Raw genomic sequence first — 7,289 nt, 5'->3', positions numbered from 1 at the left:
GTGGGGTTTGCCCCAATTTTGACAGGTAATGGTGATTTTTATGATTCTATTCCTCAATCTGAGAAGACTCAAATAACCTTAATGTGTTCAGTTGGAGGGAGGGTTACCAGATAAAATACAGGACACCCAGTTAAATTTGAATTTCAGAAAAGCAGAAATACCTTTTTAAGTATATCCCAAACATTGCATGAGATATACTTAAAAAGTATTTATTGTGGGGCAGCCCTGGTGGCGCAGCGGTTTAGCGCCACCTGCAGCCCAGGGTTTGATCCTGGGGACCCTGGATCAAGTCCCGCATCGGGCTCCCTGCATGGAGCCTGCTTCTCCCCGTGCCTGTGCCTGTGCCTCTGCCCCTCTCTTTCTCTCTCTGTGTCTCTATGAATAAATAAATAAAATCTTTAAAAAAAAAAGTATTTATTGTTTATCTGAAACTCAAATTTAACCAGGAATCCTGTATTTTTATTTGCTAATTCGGGCAACCCTAACAGGGTTTTGCAACAGGTGTTCCCCTCTCCATCCCATCCCAAACAGAGAGGTTTTCCTGCATGCTAAAAATGATTCCCTTGGCAAATAATCAAGAGCTAATGGAACAGAATAGTCCAGTGAAGTACACTTGTGACCCAAAAGCACTGCTCCTCAAAGTGTGTTCCATTTGGAGGCCACCTGGGCGGCCCCCCTCTGAGAGAGAAAGCAGGTTTTTTTTTTTTTTTTTTTTAAGATTTTATTTATTCATGAGAGACGCAGAGACACAGGCAGAGGGAGAAGCAGGCTCCATGCAGGGAGCCTGATGCGGGACTTGATGATCCCAGGTCTACAAGATCAGGCCCTGGGCTGAAGGTGGCGCCAAACCGCTGAGCCACCTGGGCTGCCCGAGAAAGCAGGTTAAATGTAGGGACCCCACACCATGGAGGAGAGTGCAGCAATTAGTCGCAACAGCAGCAGTGCTGGATGACACAGTAGGAACCAGAGTGAGATATGAAAACAGTATCCATTTGAGCGAATTAAATACATGTGATTAATCATTTTGCAAAAGCACATTAAAAAAAAAAAAAGATCCAGGTAGATGGAAAAGGAGGGTGGGAGAAGATCCTGGGACCAAGAAAAAGAAAGGAGGTGTTGCTGAGTGAAGCTGTACTGGGCTGAGGAGTGTGATTCGACAGAGCAACGGAGGGCACAGGTGCATGTCCCTGCCCCGAACCCAGCCTCGATTTACCATCTCCTCTTCCATGATCCCTTCTGCCAAAAGCCACTATCAGCTTCTAGCCAGCAGAGGGTTTACTTAGTAGCTGGGGTGGTGAGGTTTTACATCAGTACCATGGCACTTGTCCCCAGTCTGGGCTCCTGTGCTGTTTGTTTCATTTTTTTAAAGCAGCTTTACTGAAGTATAACTGACATACGATGAGCCAGGCATGTTTCAAGCATAAGGTTTGATAACTTTGGATATATTTCTTTTTTTTTTTTTTAAGATTTTATTTATTTATTCATGATAGTCACAGAGAGAGAGAGAGAGGCCGAGACACAGGCAGAGGGAGCAGCAGGCTCCATGCACCGGGAGCCCGATGTGGGATTCGATCCCGGGTCTCCAGGATCGCGCCCTGGGCCAAAGGCAGGCGCTAAACCGCTGCGCCACCCAGGGATCCCTGGATATATTTCTATACCCGTGAAAACATGGCCACCATCAAGAGAGGAAAGCACGACCACCACCTCCGAAGTCCCCAGCGTCCACACCTCTTAACCTCCCTGCTCTCCCATTTGCAAGCAACCTCTGATCTGTTCTCTGTCCCTATACATTCGCTTACATTTTCTAGCATTTTACATAAAGGGAACCAAACAGCATGGGCTTGCTTTTCTACAGTGTTTTGTTGGAGTCAGCCTAATTATTTTGAAATTCATCCAGGTTATGTGTGTTGGTAGCTCACTCCCTTTTATTGCTGGGTAGTATTCCACTGTGTGAATAAGCTTCCATCTGTGTATCCATTCACCTGCTGATGGGCTTGGGTTGTTTCCAGTTTGGGGCTATTACAAATAAAACTACTACAGACATGTATGTACAGATCTTTGTATGAAGATTTTCTTTGTCTTACATAAATACTTAGTGGTGGAATGGCTGGCTTGTAGAATAGGCATATGTTTAATCTAAATGTTAAACATTTTCTGAGGTGTTTGTACCCACATTTTTTACTAGCTGTGTATGAGAATTCCAGTTCCTCTACATCCCCGCTGGTACTTGGTATAGTCAGCTTTTTCTCAAAAAAAATTATTTACTGAAAGGTATCGTCTCAGTTGAAAGCTGGCCGTTTTTAATTAAGCCATGCTAAACCAGTAATAGTAAATAAAGTATTTCCCTGAGTTCTGTGAGCCATTCTAGCAAATCACTGAACCCGAGGAAAGTGGAACCTCTAATTTGTCACCATGGCAGACAGAAGTGAGGGTAACCCTCAGGGGCCGTAAACTTGACATTGACGTCTGAAGGCAGGGGATGTTTCTATGGGACCCAGCTCTTCACCCGTGGGGTCTACACTAATTCTGGGTAGCTAGCATCAGAATGGCTTAATGCGAGGGAAACCTCCATATGTTTGGTGCCAGGGAGTCGTGAGCAGAGAGAGTTTTCCCTTAGATGAGTTTTCAGGACCAAGAGCATCACAGGTTGCCATAGGAGGGGATGAGAGAAGGGTGGTCACTGTGTTCCTCCACAAATGATGGCAGTCTCTATCAACTACGAACCTTCTATGTGTCAGCCCTGCTCTACCTGCCCCAGCTTGTTGGAGTTACACAACCATGCTGCTAAGAAGGGATTATCTTAGTAATGAAAAGGAGAATACTCAGGCTGAGAGAGGTTGAGGAACATTGCCCAAGGTCAAATGGCTAGTCCTGGGGAACCTGGGTGAGAGCCCAGTCTTGCGAGCTACTTCCCTACAGGTACTCCAGGATCTCCCTCCTGGAGAAGCTGTAGCTCACTTTTTTTTTTTAATTAATTAATTTATTTATCTATCTATCTATCTATCTATTTATTTATTCATACCTGGAGAAGCTGTAGCTCACTTTTATTTATTTATTTATTCATTCATTCATTCATTCATTCATTCATAAAACTATTTTATTTATCTGACAGAGAGAGAGAGCCTGAGATGGGGGAGCAGCAGGCAGAAAGAGAGGGAGAAGCAGGCTTCCTACTGAGCAGGGAGCCTGACCCAGGACTTGATCCTAGGACCACCCTGCATGACCTGAGCTGAAGGCAGACACTTCAACTGAACCACCCAGGCGCCCCAAAGCTGTAGTTTTCATGTTTTGTTTTGTTTTTTGAACTTATATTAACAGAGATATTAATTGGTGACACTGATGAAAGAATAAATCCTGACAAAAAACTCAAGGGGTGCCTGGCTGGCTCATGTGACTCTTGAGCTCCATGCTGAGGGTAGAGCTTCCCTAAAAAAAAAGAAAATAAAATCTTAAAAACAAAAGAAACCTAAATAACCACCATCTTTTCTATTCCAAATGGTGACAGCTGGGAACAAGGATAAATAGTATTTGTTTTATGGCTTTTTGATTTTTTTAAAAAATTAAGACTTAGAATGCAGGGCCCAGAGATGTAAAGTGACTTGCACAAAGTGGCACAGCTAATAAGGGAGTGTAGGGAGCCAGGACTGAAACCCGGCAGCTCTGATTCCACATCCAGTTTCCCACCACAGGCTAAGGCATAGAGAGCGCCCTCTTGCTACCAGCGTTTACAGAGAGCAATCTTTCCTCCTGACAGTTTGAGGACTAATAAATGCAAGCCTTTGGTGACTCTCCTGCCTCCAGCTGTGCTGGGAAAGTAGGCAATTAATGCACATTCACAGCTCATTAGAAGTTCAGAAGAACCCCAGCTTGGATTGATACCTTCTGGTTACTGTTTGATTTTCAGGGATCTCAGGATGCTCTATTCTTTTTTTTTTTTTTTTTTTTTTAATAAATGGATGCTCTATTCAACAAGGCCATTGTTTTACTAGGATTTAAGATCTTGTCTCAGGTAAAGTGAAATGGTTCTTGCCTCAGGAATCAGACAACACCCGGCACCAAGTGTGCTCTTATCAACTCAGACTTCAAAAGACTGTTACATTGCCTCCCTTTGCTTTCAGATCCTTTTCTCGTGTTGCTTAGAACACCCTGTGTGAATCATGTAAAATCATTTGACTGTTACCCCCACATATACCATTGGGGGTATGTATACCCTATATATATATAATTTTTTTCATGGAGGTGCCCTTGGAGGCTTAGAAGTAGTTCATTCTTTCATTTGGATAGGCCTGCAGTTCTCAAAGTCTGCAGGGTCTGAGTTCCTCTAGTTACATAAAATACTATTAATAATTAGTCATTTGCATTTTCCACTCTCATTCTGTCACAAATGTACAATGGGGTTTTCCAGAGGCTACCAGAAATGATATCTCAAATGATGAATGGCTACACGGGGATAGGGAGCCAACAGTCTTTGATTAAGTTAGACAAGAGAGAACAGACAAGGAGATTAGCAGACAAAGAGAACAGTGATACTCTTCTCACTGATTTTTTTTCCCCAAAGTATAGGTATTTTTCATACAAATACATCGTTTATGGTAGCGTGCTATGGGTTTATCATTGTTATTTTAATTTTTAGAGTGGGGAGGGGTAGAGGGAGGGAGAGAATTTGAAGCTGACCCCACGCCCAGCACAGAGACATGGGGCTCGATCTCAGGACCCTAACATCATGACCTGAGCTGACACCAAGAACCCGATGCTCAACTAAACCACCCAGACGTGCCTACCATTGTTATTTTTATTTTTTATTTTTATTTTTTTTTCCGTTGTTATTTTTAAATGAATATATTTACTTTTTGGCTTCTCATTTTTTATTTTTAATTTGGTAAAATTACTTCTAATTACTATTAATTCTAATTACTATTAATTCTAATTGAAAGACATAACCCACAGAAATAAAAGCTTTGGGATCCTCAGTAAGTTAGAGTGTAAAAAGGTCCTTTACCTAACTCTGTTTGGGCTTCTATAACAAAAGTATCACAAACTGCGTGACTTCAACAACAGATACTCATTTCTGCCTGGGAAGTCAACAGTCAAGGGGCCTGAGAGTCAGTGCCTGCCGAGCCTGTTTCCTAGTTCATAGATGACTGTCCCCTCCCTGTGTCCTCACGTGGTAGAAGAGGTGAGGGAGCTCTTTGGGATCTCCTTTATGAGGACACTAATCCCACTCATGAGGCTCCATCCTCATGATTTTATCACCTCTCAAAGACCCCATCTCTTCATACTATCACACTGGGGGTTAGGGGCTAGCAGTTAGGGTTCTACATATGAATGAGTGGGGAAACACAACACTCAGTATGTTGCAGTCCTGAACCATAAAGTCTGAGGCTCACTGGTGGAGGCAAGCAATCACATAGTACACATTTCAGAGGTTCAAAGGAGTGTCTAGGGAGTCTTGCTCCTGCCTAGTCTCCTCACCACTTTTCTGCCCCTAAGGGGACCCCTATCACCAGTTTCTTAGGACTCCAGCTAGGAGTCATATCCAGGGACTACAAGCATATATTTATATACCATCTATACCATCTTTAGCACAAATTATAGCATATTATCTACATTTTTCTGGAACCTGATATTTATGTACATATATCTCAGCCAGCTGTCCCATTATTTGGCTAGTATCCCATTTTGTGGATATGCCATAAGTTATTTAACCATTTGCTTATTGATCAACAGCTGCACTTCTTTTTTTTTTTTTTTAAGATTTTATTTATTTATTCATGAGAGGGACAGAGACAGCGAGGCAGAGACACAGGCAGGGAAAAGCAGGCTCCCTGCAGGGAGCCCGATGTGGGACTCGATCCTGAGGCTCCAGGATCACACCTTGGGCTGAAGGCAGCACTAAACCGCTGAGCCACCGGGCTGCTCATACATCTGCACTTCCTAAATTGACTTATTTATGCTAAGCTCACATGTGTTGCTATGACTTTCATGCAAATTGTTGTACTTGGTGCAAATATGATGCTATATAACATGATTATATAACACAACAGGACATATAATGTAACATTATACAGTATAACAATATAACATTATCTAATGATACAACATAACATTATTAAATAACATTATTATATAATAAGACACAAAGCATTATATAACACAATATGACATGATTATACATGTGACACAGCATAACTTATAACACAATATAACATATTCTTTAAAGATTTATTTCTTTATTTGACAGAGAGAGAGAGAGAGAGAGAGCACAAGAGAGAGAGGGAGAAGCAGGCTCCCTACCAAGCAGGGAGCCTAATGCAGGGCTCCATCCCAGGACGCAGGGGTCATGACCCGAGCTGAAGGCAGACACCTAACCAACTGAGCCACCCAGGTGCCCCACAATATAACATTATTGTACAATATAATACAATAAACACAATATGACATTAAGGGTTCAGTTTTGTCTGTAGTTTTCTAGGAACTAGGCTGTTAATTTCATGCCATCTTTCCATTAGTGTAGAAAACTTGAAACCAATCTATCAGCGATTGAATAAAAATTGCATTTACACCATTATTCTAATGGTAAGCTTGTTTTCATTTGTGTTCTAAACAACTTTTTTTGTTCTGTCTACTTTAGTTGTGACACAGTGAGGGTAAGCATTATTAATCAGAGTGAAATAAGAATGTCTGATAGTATTTAATCCCATGACTCTTTAAGGAGAGCCAGTTTCCTTCAGGCCTGGGATTTGAGCTATCTTTCAGTAAGATTCTGTGTGTTCTGTGGCAAAGTGTGTCATCCTTTCACCCTAAAGCCAGTGATGAAATCCATCCTTACAGGCACTAAAATCATAATGCCAACTACTTTCAATCACTGCTGAATTACAATTCTTCATTCGTAAATCCACACTTGACTTCAATATTAGAAGGCTGCTGTGAACTGGAATTTGATTAAATCATAAAATATACTTATTGGGAGGGGGGCACCTGGGTGGCTCAGTGGTTGAACATTTCCCTTTGGCTCAGGGCATGATCCCAGAGTCCCATGATCAAGTCCCACATTGGACTCCCCACAGGAAGCCTTCTTCTTCTGCCTGTGTCTCTGCTTCTCTCTGTGTCTCTCATGAATAAATAAATAAAATCTTAAAAAAAAAATACTCATTGGCCATTGGGAAAATGTAAATGATAGGCTATTAAATTGAATACTAATAGAATTAGCAAAAAACAAAACAAAACAAAACAAAACAAAAAACAGCTACAAAGAGGTTATCTCATAAAAGAATGTATGATCCACAACC

This window comes from Canis lupus, chromosome 27 (assembly GCF_048164855.1).
Source record: "Canis lupus baileyi chromosome 27, mCanLup2.hap1, whole genome shotgun sequence".
NCBI classification, from domain to species: domain Eukaryota; kingdom Metazoa; phylum Chordata; class Mammalia; order Carnivora; family Canidae; genus Canis; species Canis lupus.
Note: the sequence above shows the minus strand (reverse complement) of the source record.